Source organism: Eleutherodactylus coqui, chromosome 1 (assembly GCF_035609145.1).
Source record: "Eleutherodactylus coqui strain aEleCoq1 chromosome 1, aEleCoq1.hap1, whole genome shotgun sequence".
In the NCBI taxonomy this organism is placed as follows: domain Eukaryota; kingdom Metazoa; phylum Chordata; class Amphibia; order Anura; family Eleutherodactylidae; genus Eleutherodactylus; species Eleutherodactylus coqui.
Genome location: NC_089837.1, coordinates 329,142,039 through 329,162,143, shown reverse-complemented (window position 1 = coordinate 329,162,143; position 20,105 = coordinate 329,142,039). Strand labels below are relative to the sequence as shown.

General features: G+C 46.6%; 12 non-coding genes across 12 annotated transcripts; all 12 read right to left on the bottom strand.

Annotated features, from left to right (window-relative positions):
- Positions 1-816: 816 nt before the first annotated feature.
- On the bottom strand, positions 817-1,035 carry LOC136594845 (small nucleolar RNA U3). Its single transcript, XR_010788617.1, has one exon. It is a non-coding gene; the product is annotated as a small nucleolar RNA U3 (small nucleolar RNA).
- Positions 1,036-2,500: 1,465 nt separating this feature from the next.
- On the bottom strand, positions 2,501-2,719 carry LOC136592713 (small nucleolar RNA U3). Its single transcript, XR_010788132.1, has one exon. It is a non-coding gene; the product is annotated as a small nucleolar RNA U3 (small nucleolar RNA).
- Positions 2,720-4,184: 1,465 nt separating this feature from the next.
- LOC136594834 (small nucleolar RNA U3) lies at positions 4,185-4,403 on the bottom strand. Its single transcript, XR_010788616.1, has one exon. It is a non-coding gene; the product is annotated as a small nucleolar RNA U3 (small nucleolar RNA).
- Positions 4,404-5,868: 1,465 nt separating this feature from the next.
- On the bottom strand, positions 5,869-6,087 carry LOC136592702 (small nucleolar RNA U3). Its single transcript, XR_010788131.1, has one exon. It is a non-coding gene; the product is annotated as a small nucleolar RNA U3 (small nucleolar RNA).
- A 1,465-nt stretch (positions 6,088-7,552) lies between these two features.
- On the bottom strand, positions 7,553-7,771 carry LOC136593502 (small nucleolar RNA U3). Its single transcript, XR_010788239.1, has one exon. It is a non-coding gene; the product is annotated as a small nucleolar RNA U3 (small nucleolar RNA).
- Positions 7,772-9,236: 1,465 nt separating this feature from the next.
- On the bottom strand, positions 9,237-9,455 carry LOC136593381 (small nucleolar RNA U3). The gene has a single exon (XR_010788229.1). It is a non-coding gene; the product is annotated as a small nucleolar RNA U3 (small nucleolar RNA).
- Positions 9,456-10,920: 1,465 nt separating this feature from the next.
- On the bottom strand, positions 10,921-11,139 carry LOC136592966 (small nucleolar RNA U3). Its single transcript, XR_010788155.1, has one exon. It is a non-coding gene; the product is annotated as a small nucleolar RNA U3 (small nucleolar RNA).
- Positions 11,140-12,604: 1,465 nt separating this feature from the next.
- LOC136592691 (small nucleolar RNA U3) lies at positions 12,605-12,823 on the bottom strand. Its single transcript, XR_010788130.1, has one exon. It is a non-coding gene; the product is annotated as a small nucleolar RNA U3 (small nucleolar RNA).
- Positions 12,824-14,288: 1,465 nt separating this feature from the next.
- On the bottom strand, positions 14,289-14,507 carry LOC136592680 (small nucleolar RNA U3). Its single transcript, XR_010788129.1, has one exon. It is a non-coding gene; the product is annotated as a small nucleolar RNA U3 (small nucleolar RNA).
- A 1,465-nt stretch (positions 14,508-15,972) lies between these two features.
- Positions 15,973-16,191, bottom strand: LOC136594823 (small nucleolar RNA U3). Its single transcript, XR_010788615.1, has one exon. It is a non-coding gene; the product is annotated as a small nucleolar RNA U3 (small nucleolar RNA).
- Positions 16,192-17,656: 1,465 nt separating this feature from the next.
- LOC136592669 (small nucleolar RNA U3) lies at positions 17,657-17,875 on the bottom strand. The gene has a single exon (XR_010788128.1). It is a non-coding gene; the product is annotated as a small nucleolar RNA U3 (small nucleolar RNA).
- Positions 17,876-19,340: 1,465 nt separating this feature from the next.
- On the bottom strand, positions 19,341-19,559 carry LOC136592658 (small nucleolar RNA U3). The gene has a single exon (XR_010788127.1). It is a non-coding gene; the product is annotated as a small nucleolar RNA U3 (small nucleolar RNA).
- Between the last annotated feature and the right edge of the window lie 546 nt (positions 19,560-20,105).

Genomic DNA, 20,105 nt, shown 5'->3' with positions numbered 1-20,105 from the left:
AGACCATGGAGTGAATTACTCATATGATGAACTCCTTGCTAGAGATGGCTTGCAACTTACAAAGGCAGGTAAGCAAATACTTGACAGGTGCCTTGCTACACTCATCAGGAGAGCTTTAAGCTAGAACAATATGGGAAGGGAAGGGAAAGGCTAGGCAAAAATATACGACTAATTAATACATCTGAGAACCTTGCTATTAGAAGGGGAAAGAAAGATCAAAGACAAAAAAAATTCAGAAGGAAAGTAGAGGAGCAAGAGACACCTGTCACAAACTAAAATGCTTCAATACAAATGCACAGAGCATAGGAAACCAACAAGGCGAATTGGAGCCCCTAAGACAGGAAGAGAAATATGATGTCATAGGCATCACAGAAACGTGGTGGGATGATACACGATTGGAATACAAGGCTTGAAGGATGCAACCTTTTTATAAGAAACAGACCTAATAGAAGAGGAGCAGGCCTGAACGGCCGCTGTGTTGAGTGAATGGAGAGGGTCGGGGAAGAGCGAGGAGTGAAATCCCCTCCAGCCGCCCGCTGCGAGCCAACGTTACTCACTCCTGTGCAGCAGCATGGGAGCGAGTACATAAGAGGAGGAGCATCGGGCATCGTTTGCCCGACAGCCGTTCCGTGTAAGTAAATGGGGCTTCAGCTAACTTCAATGAATTAAACTCTAAAGGTTCAGATGAATTACATTTTAGGATACTGAAGGTTGATTGAATGAAGGTAGCTGCTCCCAAATCTTCCATTCATCCTGCAAGGATGCTGAATGATTCACTACTTTCTGATATTACCAAAGATTTCAAAAACAGCAACAACCACTCAGCTTGTGATCTCCTCCTCCACCTTCCCTGTAACAGAGAAGGAGAACGGTCATCAACAGCAATCAGCACCTGCAACGAAGCAGAACTGAGAGCTCACTTCACGCTCAGAGGAGATCACTACAGCTCCTCCTCGTGGTTGGTAGGTTGGCACACTTTAGGATGCAGTTTCCCAAGTTAAACACTTTAGAAATGATCCCTGAAAGTATAGTCTTAACCTGCTATTCTCTGCATTGACTTCCCCCACCCTGCAGGCTACCACGTAGTATTGTGGAGAAGAACTTTAGTCCACCGCTCGCTTTCTCTCTGTTAGCTGTCCAGGCATCTAATACCAATATCCATGCGTACTGTATGGTATAGTGTAATATGGGAATCATTTCATTAACAGACCGGAGATTGGCGCTCAAGGAAAATAATTTGCATGTTCCCGGTGCGTTCTGGGAGGACTCGCCGCGGGCGGGCACATTGCTGGGTTTAGCTTGGTCTGGTGGCTCGGAGGACATCGCCACACCAGAGATTGGAGCTCGGGGAAGAGAATGTGCAGACCTGACATAATCTCGCAAGAGTTGTGCTGTCTTCCAGGTGCGCAAATCAAAGATGTGTCTGATCAAGACTCTTCAGTCTTTCAGACCACTACCCATTCCTACTGATACAAGTTGGGACAAATGACACTGCCCAAAAGGACCTTGCAACTATCTGCAGAGACTTTGAAGACCTCGGCAGGGAAATGAAGGAGCTAGGAGCACAGGTGGTCTTGTCGTCCATCCTGCCAGTGGATGGCCACGGAGTAAGGAGATGGAACAGGACTCTACGGGTGAACAACTGACTACGTCGATGTTGCCGTCAGCAAAGATTTGGATTTCTAGACCATGGAGTGAATTACTCATATGATGAACTCCTTGCTAGAGATGGCTTGCAACTTACAAAGGCAGGTAAGCAAATACTTGACAGGTGCCTTGCTACACTCATCAGGAGAGCTTTAAGCTAGAACAATATGGGAAGGGAAGGGAAAGGCTAGGCAAAAATATACGACTAATTAATACATCTGAGAACCTTGCTATTAGAAGGGGAAAGAAAGATCAAAGACAAAAAAAATTCAGAAGGAAAGTAGAGGAGCAAGAGACACCTGTCACAAACTAAAATGCTTCAATACAAATGCACAGAGCATAGGAAACCAACAAGGCGAATTGGAGCCCCTAAGACAGGAAGAGAAATATGATGTCATAGGCATCACAGAAACGTGGTGGGATGATACACGATTGGAATACAAGGCTTGAAGGATGCAACCTTTTTATAAGAAACAGACCTAATAGAAGAGGAGCAGGCCTGAACGGCCGCTGTGTTGAGTGAATGGAGAGGGTCGGGGAAGAGCGAGGAGTGAAATCCCCTCCAGCCGCCCGCTGCGAGCCAACGTTACTCACTCCTGTGCAGCAGCATGGGAGCGAGTACATAAGAGGAGGAGCATCGGGCATCGTTTGCCCGACAGCCGTTCCGTGTAAGTAAATGGGGCTTCAGCTAACTTCAATGAATTAAACTCTAAAGGTTCAGATGAATTACATTTTAGGATACTGAAGGTTGATTGAATGAAGGTAGCTGCTCCCAAATCTTCCATTCATCCTGCAAGGATGCTGAATGATTCACTACTTTCTGATATTACCAAAGATTTCAAAAACAGCAACAACCACTCAGCTTGTGATCTCCTCCTCCACCTTCCCTGTAACAGAGAAGGAAAACGGTCATCAACAGCAATCAGCACCTGCAACGAAGCAGAACTGAGAGCTCACTTCACGCTCAGAGGAGATCACTACAGCTCCTCCTCGTGGTTGGTAGGTTGGCACACTTTAGGATGCAGTTTCCCAAGTTAAACACTTTAGAAATGATCCCTGAAAGTATAGTCTTAACCTGCTATTCTCTGCATTGACTTCCCCCACCCTGCAGGCTACCACGTAGTATTGTGGAGAAGAACTTTAGTCCACCGCTCGCTTTCTCTCTGTTAGCTGTCCAGGCATCTAATACCAATATCCATGCGTACTGTATGGTATAGTGTAATATGGGAATCATTTCATTAACAGACCGGAGATTGGCGCTCAAGGAAAATAATTTGCATGTTCCCGGTGCGTTCTGGGAGGACTCGCCGCGGGCGGGCACATTGCTGGGTTTAGCTTGGTCTGGTGGCTCGGAGGACATCGCCACACCAGAGATTGGAGCTCGGGGAAGAGAATGTGCAGACCTGACATAATCTCGCAAGAGTTGTGCTGTCTTCCAGGTGCGCAAATCAAAGATGTGTCTGATCAAGACTCTTCAGTCTTTCAGACCACTACCCATTCCTACTGATACAAGTTGGGACAAATGACACTGCCCAAAAGGACCTTGCAACTATCTGCAGAAACTTTGAAGACCTCGGCAGGGAAATGAAGGAACTAGGAGCACAGGTGGTCTTGTCGTCCATCCTGCCAGTGGATGGCCACGGAGTAAGGAGATGGAACAGGACTCTACGGGTGAACAACTGACTACGTCGATGTTGCCGTCAGCAAAGATTTGGATTTCTAGACCATGGAGTGAATTACTCATATGATGAACTCCTTGCTAGAGATGGCTTGCAACTTACAAAGGCAGGTAAGCAAATACTTGACAGGTGCCTTGCTACACTCATCAGGAGAGCTTTAAGCTAGAACAATATGGGAAGGGAAGGGAAAGGCTAGGCAAAAATATACGACTAATTAATACATCTGAGAACCTTGCTATTAGAAGGGGAAAGAAAGATCAAAGACAAAAAAAATTCAGAAGGAAAGTAGAGGAGCAAGAGACACCTGTCACAAACTAAAATGCTTCAATACAAATGCACAGAGCATAGGAAACCAACAAGGCGAATTGGAGCCCCTAAGACAGGAAGAGAAATATGATGTCATAGGCATCACAGAAACGTGGTGGGATGATACACGATTGGAATACAAGGCTTGAAGGATGCAACCTTTTTATAAGAAACAGACCTAATAGAAGAGGAGCAGGCCTGAACGGCCGCTGTGTTGAGTGAATGGAGAGGGTCGGGGAAGAGCGAGGAGTGAAATCCCCTCCAGCCGCCCGCTGCGAGCCAACGTTACTCACTCCTGTGCAGCAGCATGGGAGCGAGTACATAAGAGGAGGAGCATCGGGCATCGTTTGCCCGACAGCCGTTCCGTGTAAGTAAATGGGGCTTCAGCTAACTTCAATGAATTAAACTCTAAAGGTTCAGATGAATTACATTTTAGGATACTGAAGGTTGATTGAATGAAGGTAGCTGCTCCCAAATCTTCCATTCATCCTGCAAGGATGCTGAATGATTCACTACTTTCTGATATTACCAAAGATTTCAAAAACAGCAACAACCACTCAGCTTGTGATCTCCTCCTCCACCTTCCCTGTAACAGAGAAGGAGAACGGTCATCAACAGCAATCAGCACCTGCAACGAAGCAGAACTGAGAGCTCACTTCACGCTCAGAGGAGATCACTACAGCTCCTCCTCGTGGTTGGTAGGTTGGCACACTTTAGGATGCAGTTTCCCAAGTTAAACACTTTAGAAATGATCCCTGAAAGTATAGTCTTAACCTGCTATTCTCTGCATTGACTTCCCCCACCCTGCAGGCTACCACGTAGTATTGTGGAGAAGAACTTTAGTCCACCGCTCGCTTTCTCTCTGTTAGCTGTCCAGGCATCTAATACCAATATCCATGCGTACTGTATGGTATAGTGTAATATGGGAATCATTTCATTAACAGACCGGAGATTGGCGCTCAAGGAAAATAATTTGCATGTTCCCGGTGCGTTCTGGGAGGACTCGCCGCGGGCGGGCACATTGCTGGGTTTAGCTTGGTCTGGTGGCTCGGAGGACATCGCCACACCAGAGATTGGAGCTCGGGGAAGAGAATGTGCAGACCTGACATAATCTCGCAAGAGTTGTGCTGTCTTCCAGGTGCGCAAATCAAAGATGTGTCTGATCAAGACTCTTCAGTCTTTCAGACCACTACCCATTCCTACTGATACAAGTTGGGACAAATGACACTGCCCAAAAGGACCTTGCAACTATCTGCAGAGACTTTGAAGACCTCGGCAGGGAAATGAAGGAACTAGGAGCACAGGTGGTCTTGTCGTCCATCCTGCCAGTGGATGGCCACGGAGTAAGGAGATGGAACAGGACTCTACGGGTGAACAACTGACTACGTCGATGTTGCCGTCAGCAAAGATTTGGATTTCTAGACCATGGAGTGAATTACTTATATGATGAACTCCTTGCTAGAGATGGCTTGCAACTTACAAAGGCAGGTAAGCAAATACTTGACAGGTGCCTTGCTACACTCATCAGGAGAGCTTTAAGCTAGAACAATATGGGAAGGGAAGGGAAAGGCTAGGCAAAAATATACGACTAATTAATACATCTGAGAACCTTGCTATTAGAAGGGGAAAGAAAGATCAAAGACAAAAAAAATTCAGAAGGAAAGTAGAGGAGCAAGAGACACCTGTCACAAACTAAAATGCTTCAATACAAATGCACAGAGCATAGGAAACCAACAAGGCGAATTGGAGCCCCTAAGACAGGAAGAGAAATATGATGTCATAGGCATCACAGAAACGTGGTGGGATGATACACGATTGGAATACAAGGCTTGAAGGATGCAACCTTTTTATAAGAAACAGACCTAATAGAAGAGGAGCAGGCCTGAACGGCCGCTGTGTTGAGTGAATGGAGAGGGTCGGGGAAGAGCGAGGAGTGAAATCCCCTCCAGCCGCCCGCTGCGAGCCAACGTTACTCACTCCTGTGCAGCAGCATGGGAGCGAGTACATAAGAGGAGGAGCATCGGGCATCGTTTGCCCGACAGCCGTTCCGTGTAAGTAAATGGGGCTTCAGCTAACTTCAATGAATTAAACTCTAAAGGTTCAGATGAATTACATTTTAGGATACTGAAGGTTGATTGAATGAAGGTAGCTGCTCCCAAATCTTCCATTCATCCTGCAAGGATGCTGAATGATTCACTACTTTCTGATATTACCAAAGATTTCAAAAACAGCAACAACCACTCAGCTTGTGATCTCCTCCTCCACCTTCCCTGTAACAGAGAAGGAAAACGGTCATCAACAGCAATCAGCACCTGCAACGAAGCAGAACTGAGAGCTCACTTCACGCTCAGAGGAGATCACTACAGCTCCTCCTCGTGGTTGGTAGGTTGGCACACTTTAGGATGCAGTTTCCCAAGTTAAACACTTTAGAAATGATCCCTGAAAGTATAGTCTTAACCTGCTATTCTCTGCATTGACTTCCCCCACCCTGCAGGCTACCACGTAGTATTGTGGAGAAGAACTTTAGTCCACCGCTCGCTTTCTCTCTGTTAGCTGTCCAGGCATCTAATACCAATATCCATGCGTACTGTATGGTATAGTGTAATATGGGAATCATTTCATTAACAGACCGGAGATTGGCGCTCAAGGAAAATAATTTGCATGTTCCCGGTGCGTTCTGGGAGGACTCGCCGCGGGCGGGCACATTGCTGGGTTTAGCTTGGTCTGGTGGCTCGGAGGACATCGCCACACCAGAGATTGGAGCTCGGGGAAGAGAATGTGCAGACCTGACATAATCTCGCAAGAGTTGTGCTGTCTTCCAGGTGCGCAAATCAAAGATGTGTCTGATCAAGACTCTTCAGTCTTTCAGACCACTACCCATTCCTACTGATACAAGTTGGGACAAATGACACTGCCCAAAAGGACCTTGCAACTATCTGCAGAGACTTTGAAGACCTCGGCAGGGAAATGAAGGAACTAGGAGCACAGGTGGTCTTGTCGTCCATCCTGCCAGTGGATGGCCACGGAGTAAGGAGATGGAACAGGACTCTACGGGTGAACAACTGACTACGTCGATGTTGCCGTCAGCAAAGATTTGGATTTCTAGACCATGGAGTGAATTACTCATATGATGAACTCCTTGCTAGAGATGGCTTGCAACTTACAAAGGCAGGTAAGCAAATACTTGACAGGTGCCTTGCTACACTCATCAGGAGAGCTTTAAGCTAGAACAATATGGGAAGGGAAGGGAAAGGCTAGGCAAAAATATACGACTAATTAATACATCTGAGAACCTTGCTATTAGAAGGGGAAAGAAAGATCAAAGACAAAAAAAATTCAGAAGGAAAGTAGAGGAGCAAGAGACACCTGTCACAAACTAAAATGCTTCAATACAAATGCACAGAGCATAGGAAACCAACAAGGCGAATTGGAGCCCCTAAGACAGGAAGAGAAATATGATGTCATAGGCATCACAGAAACGTGGTGGGATGATACACGATTGGAATACAAGGCTTGAAGGATGCAACCTTTTTATAAGAAACAGACCTAATAGAAGAGGAGCAGGCCTGAACGGCCGCTGTGTTGAGTGAATGGAGAGGGTCGGGGAAGAGCGAGGAGTGAAATCCCCTCCAGCCGCCCGCTGCGAGCCAACGTTACTCACTCCTGTGCAGCAGCATGGGAGCGAGTACATAAGAGGAGGAGCATCGGGCATCGTTTGCCCGACAGCCGTTCCGTGTAAGTAAATGGGGCTTCAGCTAACTTCAATGAATTAAACTCTAAAGGTTCAGATGAATTACATTTTAGGATACTGAAGGTTGATTGAATGAAGGTAGCTGCTCCCAAATCTTCCATTCATCCTGCAAGGATGCTGAATGATTCACTACTTTCTGATATTACCAAAGATTTCAAAAACAGCAACAACCACTCAGCTTGTGATCTCCTCCTCCACCTTCCCTGTAACAGAGAAGGAGAATGGTCATCAACAGCAATCAGCACCTGCAACGAAGCAGAACTGAGAGCTCACTTCACGCTCAGAGGAGATCACTACAGCTCCTCCTCGTGGTTGGTAGGTTGGCACACTTTAGGATGCAGTTTCCCAAGTTAAACACTTTAGAAATGATCCCTGAAAGTATAGTCTTAACCTGCTATTCTCTGCATTGACTTCCCCCACCCTGCAGGCTACCACGTAGTATTGTGGAGAAGAACTTTAGTCCACCGATCGCTTTCTCTCTGTTAGCTGTCCAGGCATCTAATACCAATATCCATGCGTACTGTATGGTATAGTGTAATATGGGAATCATTTCATTAACAGACCGGAGATTGGCGCTCAAGGAAAATAATTTGCATGTTCCCGGTGCGTTCTGGGAAGACTCGCCGCGGGCGGGCACATTCCTGGGTTTAGCTTGGTCTGGTGGCTCGGAGGACATCGCCACACCAGAGATTGGAGCTCGGGGAAGAGAATGTGCAGACCTGACATAATCTCGCAAGAGTTGTGCTGTCTTCCAGGTGCGCAAATCAAAGATGTGTCTGATCAAGACTCTTCAGTCTTTCAGACCACTACCCATTCCTACTGATACAAGTTGGGACAAATGACACTGCCCAAAAGGACCTTGCAACTATCTGCAGAGACTTTGAAGACCTCGGCAGGGAAATGAAGGAACTAGGAGCACAGGTGGTCTTGTCGTCCATCCTGCCAGTGGATGGCCACGGAGTAAGGAGATGGAACAGGACTCTACGGGTGAACAACTGACTACGTCGATGTTGCCGTCAGCAAAGATTTGGATTTCTAGACCATGGAGTGAATTACTCATATGATGAACTCCTTGCTAGAGATGGCTTGCAACTTACAAAGGCAGGTAAGCAAATACTTGACAGGTGCCTTGCTACACTCATCAGGAGAGCTTTAAGCTAGAACAATATGGGAAGGGAAGGGAAAGGCTAGGCAAAAATATACGACTAATTAATACATCTGAGAACCTTGCTATTAGAAGGGGAAAGAAAGATCAAAGACAAAAAAAATTCAGAAGGAAAGTAGAGGAGCAAGAGACACCTGTCACAAACTAAAATGCTTCAATACAAATGCACAGAGCATAGGAAACCAACAAGGCGAATTGGAGCCCCTAAGACAGGAAGAGAAATATGATGTCATAGGCATCACAGAAACGTGGTGGGATGATACACGATTGGAATACAAGGCTTGAAGGATGCAACCTTTTTATAAGAAACAGACCTAATAGAAGAGGAGCAGGCCTGAACGGCCACTGTGTTGAGTGAATGGAGAGGGTCGGGGAAGAGCGAGGAGTGAAATCCCCTCCAGCCGCCCGCTGCGAGCCAACGTTACTCACTCCTGTGCAGCAGCATGGGAGCGAGTACATAAGAGGAGGAGCATCGGGCATCGTTTGCCCGACAGCCGTTCCGTGTAAGTAAATGGGGCTTCAGCTAACTTCAATGAATTAAACTCTAAAGGTTCAGATGAATTACATTTTAGGATACTGAAGGTTGATTGAATGAAGGTAGCTGCTCCCAAATCTTCCATTCATCCTGCAAGGATGCTGAATGATTCACTACTTTCTGATATTACCAAAGACTTCAAAAACAGCAACAACCACTCAGCTTGTGATCTCCTCCTCCACCTTCCCTGTAACAGAGAAGGAAAACGGTCATCAACAGCAATCAGCACCTGCAACGAAGCAGAACTGAGAGCTCACTTCACACTCAGAGGAGATCACTACAGCTCCTCCTCGTGGTTGGTAGGTTGGCACACTTTAGGATGCAGTTTCCCAAGTTAAACACTTTAGAAATGATCCCTGAAAGTATAGTCTTAACCTGCTATTCTCTGCATTGACTTCCCCCACCCTGCAGGCTACCACGTAGTATTGTGGAGAAGAACTTTAGTCCACCGCTCGCTTTCTTTCTGTTAGCTGTCCAGGCATCTAATACCAATATCCATGCGTACTGTATGGTATAGTGTAATATGGGAATCATTTCATTAACAGACCGGAGATTGGCGCTCAAGGAAAATAATTTGCATGTTCCCGGTGCGTTCTGGGAGGACTCGCCGCGGGCGGGCACATTGCTGGGTTTAGCTTGGTCTGGTGGCTCGGAGGACATCGCCACACCAGAGATTGGAGCTCGGGGAAGAGAATGTGCAGACCTGACATAATCTCGCAAGAGTTGTGCTGTCTTCCAGGTGCGCAAATCAAAGATGTGTCTGATCAAGACTCTTCAGTCTTTCAGACCACTACCCATTCCTACTGATACAAGTTGGGACAAATGACACTGCCCAAAAGGACCTTGCAACTATCTGCAGAGACTTTGAAGACCTCGGCAGGGAAATGAAGGAACTAGGAGCACAGGTGGTCTTGTCGTCCATCCTGCCAGTGGATGGCCACGGAGTAAGGAGATGGAACAGGACTCTACGGGTGAACAACTGACTACGTCGATGTTGCCGTCAGCAAAGATTTGGATTTCTAGACCATGGAGTGAATTACTCATATGATGAACTCCTTGCTAGAGATGGCTTGCAACTTACAAAGGCAGGTAAGCAAATACTTGACAGGTGCCTTGCTACACTCATCAGGAGAGCTTTAAGCTAGAACAATATGGGAAGGGAAGGGAAAGGCTAGGCAAAAATATACGACTAATTAATACATCTGAGAACCTTGCTATTAGAAGGGGAAAGAAAGATCAAAGACAAAAAAAATTCAGAAGGAAAGTAGAGGAGCAAGAGACACCTGTCACAAACTAAAATGCTTCAATACAAATGCACAGAGCATAGGAAACCAACAAGGCGAATTGGAGCCCCTAAGACAGGAAGAGAAATATGATGTCATAGGCATCACAGAAACGTGGTGGGATGATACACGATTGGAATACAAGGCTTGAAGGATGCAACCTTTTTATAAGAAACAGACCTAATAGAAGAGGAGCAGGCCTGAACGGCCGCTGTGTTGAGTGAATGGAGAGGGTCGGGGAAGAGCGAGGAGTGAAATCCCCTCCAGCCGCCCGCTGCGAGCCAACGTTACTCACTCCTGTGCAGCAGCATGGGAGCGAGTACATAAGAGGAGGAGCATCGGGCATCGTTTGCCCGACAGCCGTTCCGTGTAAGTAAATGGGGCTTCAGCTAACTTCAATGAATTAAACTCTAAAGGTTCAGATGAATTACATTTTAGGATACTGAAGGTTGATTGAATGAAGGTAGCTGCTCCCAAATCTTCCATTCATCCTGCAAGGATGCTGAATGATTCACTACTTTCTGATATTACCAAAGATTTCAAAAACAGCAACAACCACTCAGCTTGTGATCTCCTCCTCCACCTTCCCTGTAACAGAGAAGGAAAACGGTCATCAACAGCAATCAGCACCTGCAACGAAGCAGAACTGAGAGCTCACTTCACGCTCAGAGGAGATCACTACAGCTCCTCCTCGTGGTTGGTAGGTTGGCACACTTTAGGATACAGTTTCCCAAGTTAAACACTTTAGAAATGATCCCTGAAAGTATAGTCTTAACCTGCTATTCTCTGCATTGACTTCCCCCACCCTGCAGGCTACCACGTAGTATTGTGGAGAAGAACTTTAGTCCACCGCTCGCTTTCTCTCTGTTAGCTGTCCAGGCATCTAATACCAATATCCATGCGTACTGTATGGTATAGTGTAATATGGGAATCATTTCATTAACAGACCGGAGATTGGCGCTCAAGGAAAATAATTTGCATGTTCCCGGTGCGTTCTGGGAGGACTCGCCGCGGGCGGGCACATTGCTGGGTTTAGCTTGGTCTGGTGGCTCGGAGGACATCGCCACACCAGAGATTGGAGCTCGGGGAAGAGAATGTGCAGACCTGACATAATCTCGCAAGAGTTGTGCTGTCTTCCAGGTGCGCAAATCAAAGATGTGTCTGATCAAGACTCTTCAGTCTTTCAGACCACTACCCATTCCTACTGATACAAGTTGGGACAAATGACACTGCCCAAAAGGACCTTGCAACTATCTGCAGAGACTTTGAAGACCTCGGCAGGGAAATGAAGGAACTAGGAGCACAGGTGGTCTTGTCGTCCATCCTGCCAGTGGATGGCCACGGAGTAAGGAGATGGAACAGGACTCTACGGGTGAACAACTGACTACGTCGATGTTGCCGTCAGCAAAGATTTGGATTTCTAGACCATGGAGTGAATTACTCATATGATGAACTCCTTGCTAGAGATGGCTTGCAACTTACAAAGGCAGGTAAGCAAATACTTGACAGGTGCCTTGCTACACTCATCAGGAGAGCTTTAAGCTAGAACAATATGGGAAGGGAAGGGAAAGGCTAGGCAAAAATATACGACTAATTAATACATCTGAGAACCTTGCTATTAGAAGGGGAAAGAAAGATCAAAGACAAAAAAAATTCAGAAGGAAAGTAGAGGAGCAAGAGACACCTGTCACAAACTAAAATGCTTCAATACAAATGCACAGAGCATAGGAAACCAACAAGGCGAATTGGAGCCCCTAAGACAGGAAGAGAAATATGATGTCATAGGCATCACAGAAACGTGGTGGGATGATACACGATTGGAATACAAGGCTTGAAGGATGCAACCTTTTTATAAGAAACAGACCTAATAGAAGAGGAGCAGGCCTGAACGGCCGCTGTGTTGAGTGAATGGAGAGGGTCGGGGAAGAGCGAGGAGTGAAATCCCCTCCAGCCGCCCGCTGCGAGCCAACGTTACTCACTCCTGTGCAGCAGCATGGGAGCGAGTACATAAGAGGAGGAGCATCGGGCATCGTTTGCCCGACAGCCGTTCCGTGTAAGTAAATGGGGCTTCAGCTAACTTCAATGAATTAAACTCTAAAGGTTCAGATGAATTACATTTTAGGATACTGAAGGTTGATTGAATGAAGGTAGCTGCTCCCAAATCTTCCATTCATCCTGCAAGGATGCTGAATGATTCACTACTTTCTGATATTACCAAAGATTTCAAAAACAGCAACAACCACTCAGCTTGTGATCTCCTCCTCCACCTTCCCTGTAACAGAGAAGGAAAACGGTCATCAACAGCAATCAGCACCTGCAACGAAGCAGAACTGAGAGCTCACTTCACGCTCAGAGGAGATCACTACAGCTCCTCCTCGTGGTTGGTAGGTTGGCACACTTTAGGATGCAGTTTCCCAAGTTAAACACTTTAGAAATGATCCCTGAAAGTATAGTCTTAACCTGCTATTCTCTGCATTGACTTCCCCCACCCTGCAGGCTACCACGTAGTATTGTGGAGAAGAACTTTAGTCCACCGCTCGCTTTCTCTCTGTTAGCTGTCCAGGCATCTAATACCAATATCCATGCGTACTGTATGGTATAGTGTAATATGGGAATCATTTCATTAACAGACCGGAGATTGGCGCTCAAGGAAAATAATTTGCATGTTCCCGGTGCGTTCTGGGAGGACTCGCCGCGGGCGGGCACATTGCTGGGTTTAGCTTGGTCTGGTGGCTCGGAGGACATCGCCACACCAGAGATTGGAGCTCGGGGAAGAGAATGTGCAGACCTGACATAATCTCGCAAGAGTTGTGCTGTCTTCCAGGTGCGCAAATCAAAGATGTGTCTGATCAAGACTCTTCAGTCTTTCAGACCACTACCCATTCCTACTGATACAAGTTGGGACAAATGACACTGCCCAAAAGGACCTTGCAACTATCTGCAGAGACTTTGAAGACCTCGGCAGGGAAATGAAGGAACTAGGAGCACAGGTGGTCTTGTCGTCCATCCTGCCAGTGGATGGCCACGGAGTAAGGAGATGGAACAGGACTCTACGGGTGAACAACTGACTACGTCGATGTTGCCGTCAGCAAAGATTTGGATTTCTAGACCATGGAGTGAATTACTCATATGATGAACTCCTTGCTAGAGATGGCTTGCAACTTACAAAGGCAGGTAAGCAAATACTTGACAGGTGCCTTGCTACACTCATCAGGAGAGCTTTAAGCTAGAACAATATGGGAAGGGAAGGGAAAGGCTAGGCAAAAATATACGACTAATTAATACATCTGAGAACCTTGCTATTAGAAGGGGAAAGAAAGATCAAAGACAAAAAAAATTCAGAAGGAAAGTAGAGGAGCAAGAGACACCTGTCACAAACTAAAATGCTTCAATACAAATGCACAGAGCATAGGAAACCAACAAGGCGAATTGGAGCCCCTAAGACAGGAAGAGAAATATGATGTCATAGGCATCACAGAAACGTGGTGGGATGATACACGATTGGAATACAAGGCTTGAAGGATGCAACCTTTTTATAAGAAACAGACCTAATAGAAGAGGAGCAGGCCTGAACGGCCGCTGTGTTGAGTGAATGGAGAGGGTCGGGGAAGAGCGAGGAGTGAAATCCCCTCCAGCCGCCCGCTGCGAGCCAACGTTACTCACTCCTGTGCAGCAGCATGGGAGCGAGTACATAAGAGGAGGAGCATCGGGCATCGTTTGCCCGACAGCCGTTCCGTGTAAGTAAATGGGGCTTCAGCTAACTTCAATGAATTAAACTCTAAAGGTTCAGATGAATTACATTTTAGGATACTGAAGGTTGATTGAATGAAGGTAGCTGCTCCCAAATCTTCCATTCATCCTGCAAGGATGCTGAATGATTCACTACTTTCTGATATTACCAAAGATTTCAAAAACAGCAACAACCACTCAGCTTGTGATCTCCTCCTCCACCTTCCCTGTAACAGAGAAGGAAAACGGTCATCAACAGCAATCAGCACCTGCAACGAAGCAGAACTGAGAGCTCACTTCACGCTCAGAGGAGATCACTACAGCTCCTCCTCGTGGTTGGTAGGTTGGCACACTTTAGGATGCAGTTTCCCAAGTTAAACACTTTAGAAATGATCCCTGAAAGTATAGTCTTAACCTGCTATTCTCTGCATTGACTTCCCCCACCCTGCAGGCTACCACGTAGTATTGTGGAGAAGAACTTTAGTCCACCGCTCGCTTTCTCTCTGTTAGCTGTCCAGGCATCTAATACCAATATCCATGCGTACTGTATGGTATAGTGTAATATGGGAATCATTTCATTAACAGACCGGAGATTGGCGCTCAAGGAAAATAATTTGCATGTTCCCGGTGCGTTCTGGGAGGACTCGCCGCGGGCGGGCACATTGCTGGGTTTAGCTTGGTCTGGTGGCTCGGAGGACATCGCCACACCAGAGATTGGAGCTCGGGGAAGAGAATGTGCAGACCTGACATAATCTCGCAAGAGTTGTGCTGTCTTCCAGGTGCGCAAATCAAAGATGTGTCTGATCAAGACTCTTCAGTCTTTCAGACCACTACCCATTCCTACTGATACAAGTTGGGACAAATGACACTGCCCAAAAGGACCTTGCAACTATCTGCAGAAACTTTGAAGACCTCGGCAGGGAAATGAAGGAACTAGGAGCACAGGTGGTCTTGTCGTCCATCCTGCCAGTGGATGGCCACGGAGTAAGGAGATGGAACAGGACTCTACGGGTGAACAACTGACTACGTCGATGTTGCCGTCAGCAAAGATTTGGATTTCTAGACCATGGAGTGAATTACTCATATGATGAACTCCTTGCTAGAGATGGCTTGCAACTTACAAAGGCAGGTAAGCAAATACTTGACAGGTGCCTTGCTACACTCATCAGGAGAGCTTTAAGCTAGAACAATATGGGAAGGGAAGGGAAAGGCTAGGCAAAAATATACGACTAATTAATACATCTGAGAACCTTGCTATTAGAAGGGGAAAGAAAGATCAAAGACAAAAAAAATTCAGAAGGAAAGTAGAGGAGCAAGAGACACCTGTCACAAACTAAAATGCTTCAATACAAATGCACAGAGCATAGGAAACCAACAAGGCGAATTGGAGCCCCTAAGACAGGAAGAGAAATATGATGTCATAGGCATCACAGAAACGTGGTGGGATGATACACGATTGGAATACAAGGCTTGAAGGATGCAACCTTTTTATAAGAAACAGACCTAATAGAAGAGGAGCAGGCCTGAACGGCCGCTGTGTTGAGTGAATGGAGAGGGTCGGGGAAGAGCGAGGAGTGAAATCCCCTCCAGCCGCCCGCTGCGAGCCAACGTTACTCACTCCTGTGCAGCAGCATGGGAGCGAGTACATAAGAGGAGGAGCATCGGGCATCGTTTGCCCGACAGCCGTTCCGTGTAAGTAAATGGGGCTTCAGCTAACTTCAATGAATTAAACTCTAAAGGTTCAGATGAATTACATTTTAGGATACTGAAGGTTGATTGAATGAAGGTAGCTGCTCCCAAATCTTCCATTCATCCTGCAAGGATGCTGAATGATTCACTACTTTCTGATATTACCAAAGATTTCAAAAACAGCAACAACCACTCAGCTTGTGATCTCCTCCTCCACCTTCCCTGTAACAGAGAAGGAGAACGGTCATCAACAGCAATCAGCACCTGCAACGAAGCAGAACTGAGAGCTCACTTCACGCTCAGAGGAGATCACTACAGCTCCTCCTCGTGGTTGGTAGGTTGGCACACTTTAGGATGCAGTTTCCCAAGTTAAACACTTTAGAAATGATCCCTGAAAGTATAGTCTTAACCTGCTATTCTCTGCATTGACTTCCCCCACCCTGCAGGCTACCACGTAGTATTGTGGAGAAGAACTTTAGTCCACCGCTCGCTTTCTCTCTGTTAGCTGTCCAGGCATCTAATACCAATATCCATGCGTACTGTATGGTATAGTGTAATATGGGAATCATTTCATTAACAGACCGGAGATTGGCGCTCAAGGAAAATAATTTGCATGTTCCCGGTGCGTTCTGGGAGGACTCGCCGCGGGCGGGCACATTGCTGGGTTTAGCTTGGTCTGGTGGCTCGGAGGACATCGCCACACCAGAGATTGGAGCTCGGGGAAGAGAATGTGCAGACCTGACATAATCTCGCAAGAGTTGTGCTGTCTTCCAGGTGCGCAAATCAAAGATGTGTCTGATCAAGACTCTTCAGTCTTTCAGACCACTACCCATTCCTACTGATACAAGTTGGGACAAATGACACTGCCCAAAAGGACCTTGCAACTATCTGCAGAGACTTTGAAGACCTCGGCAGGGAAATGAAGGAACTAGGAGCACAGGTGGTCTTGTCGTCCATCCTGCCAGTGGATGGCCACGGAGTAAGGAGATGGAACAGGACTCTACGGGTGAACAACTGACTACGTCGATGTTGCCGTCAGCAAAGATTTGGATTTCTAGACCATGGAGTGAATTACTTATATGATGAACTCCTTGCTAGAGATGGCTTGCAACTTACAAAGGCAGGTAAGCAAATACTTGACAGGTGCCTTGCTACACTCATCAGGAGAGCTTTAAGCTAGAACAATATGGGAAGGGAAGGGAAAGGCTAGGCAAAAATATACGACTAATTAATACATCTGAGAACCTTGCTATTAGAAGGGGAAAGAAAGATCAAAGACAAAAAAAATTCAGAAGGAAAGTAGAGGAGCAAGAGACACCTGTCACAAACTAAAATGCTTCAATACAAATGCACAGAGCATAGGAAACCAACAAGGCGAATTGGAGCCCCTAAGACAGGAAGAGAAATATGATGTCATAGGCATCACAGAAACGTGGTGGGATGATACACGATTGGAATACAAGGCTTGAAGGATGCAACCTTTTTATAAGAAACAGACCTAATAGAAGAGGAGCAGGCCTGAACGGCCGCTGTGTTGAGTGAATGGAGAGGGTCGGGGAAGAGCGAGGAGTGAAATCCCCTCCAGCCGCCCGCTGCGAGCCAACGTTACTCACTCCTGTGCAGCAGCATGGGAGCGAGTACATAAGAGGAGGAGCATCGGGCATCGTTTGCCCGACAGCCGTTCCGTGTAAGTAAATGGGGCTTCAGCTAACTTCAATGAATTAAACTCTAAAGGTTCAGATGAATTACATTTTAGGATACTGAAGGTTGATTGAATGAAGGTAGCTGCTCCCAAATCTTCCATTCATCCTGCAAGGATGCTGAATGATTCACTACTTTCTGATATTACCAAAGATTTCAAAAACAGCAACAACCACTCAGCTTGTGATCTCCTCCTCCACCTTCCCTGTAACAGAGAAGGAAAACGGTCATCAACAGCAATCAGCACCTGCAACGAAGCAGAACTGAGAGCTCACTTCACGCTCAGAGGAGATCACTACAGCTCCTCCTCGTGGTTGGTAGGTTGGCACACTTTAGGATGCAGTTTCCCAAGTTAAACACTTTAGAAATGATCCCTGAAAGTATAGTCTTAACCTGCTATTCTCTGCATTGACTTCCCCCACCCTGCAGGCTACCACGTAGTATTGTGGAGAAGAACTTTAGTCCACCGCTCGCTTTCTCTCTGTTAGCTGTCCAGGCATCTAATACCAATATCCATGCGTACTGTATGGTATAGTGTAATATGGGAATCATTTCATTAACAGACCGGAGATTGGCGCTCAAGGAAAATAATTTGCATGTTCCCGGTGCGTTCTGGGAGGACTCGCCGCGGGCGGGCACATTGCTGGGTTTAGCTTGGTCTGGTGGCTCGGAGGACATCGCCACACCAGAGATTGGAGCTCGGGGAAGAGAATGTGCAGACCTGACATAATCTCGCAAGAGTTGTGCTGTCTTCCAGGTGCGCAAATCAAAGATGTGTCTGATCAAGACTCTTCAGTCTTTCAGACCACTACCCATTCCTACTGATACAAGTTGGGACAAATGACACTGCCCAAAAGGACCTTGCAACTATCTGCAGAGACTTTGAAGACCTCGGCAGGGAAATGAAGGAACTAGGAGCACAGGTGGTCTTGTCGTCCATCCTGCCAGTGGATGGCCACGGAGTAAGGAGATGGAACAGGACTCTACGGGTGAACAACTGACTACGTCGATGTTGCCGTCAGCAAAGATTTGGATTTCTAGACCATGGAGTGAATTACTCATATGATGAACTCCTTGCTAGAGATGGCTTGCAACTTACAAAGGCAGGTAAGCAAATACTTGACAGGTGCCTTGCTACACTCATCAGGAGAGCTTTAAGCTAGAACAATATGGGAAGGGAAGGGAAAGGCTAGGCAAAAATATACGACTAATTAATACATCTGAGAACCTTGCTATTAGAAGGGGAAAGAAAGATCAAAGACAAAAAAAATTCAGAAGGAAAGTAGAGGAGCAAGAGACACCTGTCACAAACTAAAATGCTTCAATACAAATGCACAGAGCATAGGAAACCAACAAGGCGAATTGGAGCCCCTAAGACAGGAAGAGAAATATGATGTCATAGGCATCACAGAAACGTGGTGGGATGATACACGATTGGAATACAAGGCTTGAAGGATGCAACCTTTTTATAAGAAACAGACCTAATAGAAGAGGAGCAGGCCTGAACGGCCGCTGTGTTGAGTGAATGGAGAGGGTCGGGGAAGAGCGAGGAGTGAAATCCCCTCCAGCCGCCCGCTGCGAGCCAACGTTACTCACTCCTGTGCAGCAGCATGGGAGCGAGTACATAAGAGGAGGAGCATCGGGCATCGTTTGCCCGACAGCCGTTCCGTGTAAGTAAATGGGGCTTCAGCTAACTTCAATGAATTAAACTCTAAAGGTTCAGATGAATTACATTTTAGGATACTGAAGGTTGATTGAATGAAGGTAGCTGCTCCCAAATCTTCCATTCATCCTGCAAGGATGCTGAATGATTCACTACTTTCTGATATTACCAAAGATTTCAAAAACAGCAACAACCACTCAGCTTGTGATCTCCTCCTCCACCTTCCCTGTAACAGAGAAGGAAAACGGTCATCAACAGCAATCAGCACCTGCAACGAAGCAGAACTGAGAGCTCACTTCACGCTCAGAGGAGATCACTACAGCTCCTCCTCGTGGTTGGTAGGTTGGCACACTTTAGGATGCAGTTTCCCAAGTTAAACACTTTAGAAATGATCCCTGAAAGTATAGTCTTAACCTGCTATTCTCTGCATTGACTTCCCCCACCCTGCAGGCTACCACGTAGTATTGTGGAGAAGAACTTTAGTCCACCGCTCGCTTTCTCTCTGTTAGCTGTCCAGGCATCTAATACCAATATCCATGCGTACTGTATGGTATAGTGTAATATGGGAATCATTTCATTAACAGACCGGAGATTGGCGCTCAAGGAAAATAATTTGCATGTTCCCGGTGCGTTCTGGGAGGACTCGCCGCGGGCGGGCACATTGCTGGGTTTAGCTTGGTCTGGTGGCTCGGAGGACATCGCCACACCAGAGATTGGAGCTCGGGGAAGAGAATGTGCAGACCTGACATAATCTCGCAAGAGTTGTGCTGTCTTCCAGGTGCGCAAATCAAAGATGTGTCTGATCAAGACTCTTCAGTCTTTCAGACCACTACCCATTCCTACTGATACAAGTTGGGACAAATGACACTGCCCAAAAGGACCTTGCAACTATCTGCAGAGACTTTGAAGACCTCGGCAGGGAAATGAAGGAACTAGGAGCACAGGTGGTCTTGTCGT